Source organism: Sinocyclocheilus anshuiensis, unplaced genomic scaffold (assembly GCF_001515605.1).
Source record: "Sinocyclocheilus anshuiensis isolate Anshui unplaced genomic scaffold, SAMN03320099.WGS_v1.1 scaffold132, whole genome shotgun sequence".
NCBI lineage: Eukaryota > Metazoa > Chordata > Actinopteri > Cypriniformes > Cyprinidae > Sinocyclocheilus > Sinocyclocheilus anshuiensis.
Genome location: NW_015555730.1, coordinates 1150572 through 1150962, shown reverse-complemented (window position 1 = coordinate 1150962; position 391 = coordinate 1150572).

Below are 391 nucleotides of genomic sequence, written 5' to 3'. Positions count from 1 at the left end.
TGACCAAAGAGATGTGTCTTTAATCTAGATTTAAACAGAGAGTGTGTCTGAACCACCATTTTTTATTAGTTTTAATATCATTCTGAATCTATTTAATTTTAAAAATAGTATTAGAAACTTCAAAGTCAATAGCATTTAAACCACCTTGATGAAATAAATTGCCTAATATACCGCTATTTAAGTATTGTGCCCTATTCTTCCAAATAAAAGTATACATTTTCTTATTAACCTGTGTTAATAAACCTGTGTTGTAAATTTCAATCATCGATGGAAGCTGAGGAGGGATGAATGGGGCGGGGTGAGCCGATACGGGGCGGAGTAACCTCAGCGGCGCCACCTTAAAAAAACAGTCGCGCCGATATGTCAGTCCAGACGCGACCCAGACAGAGCT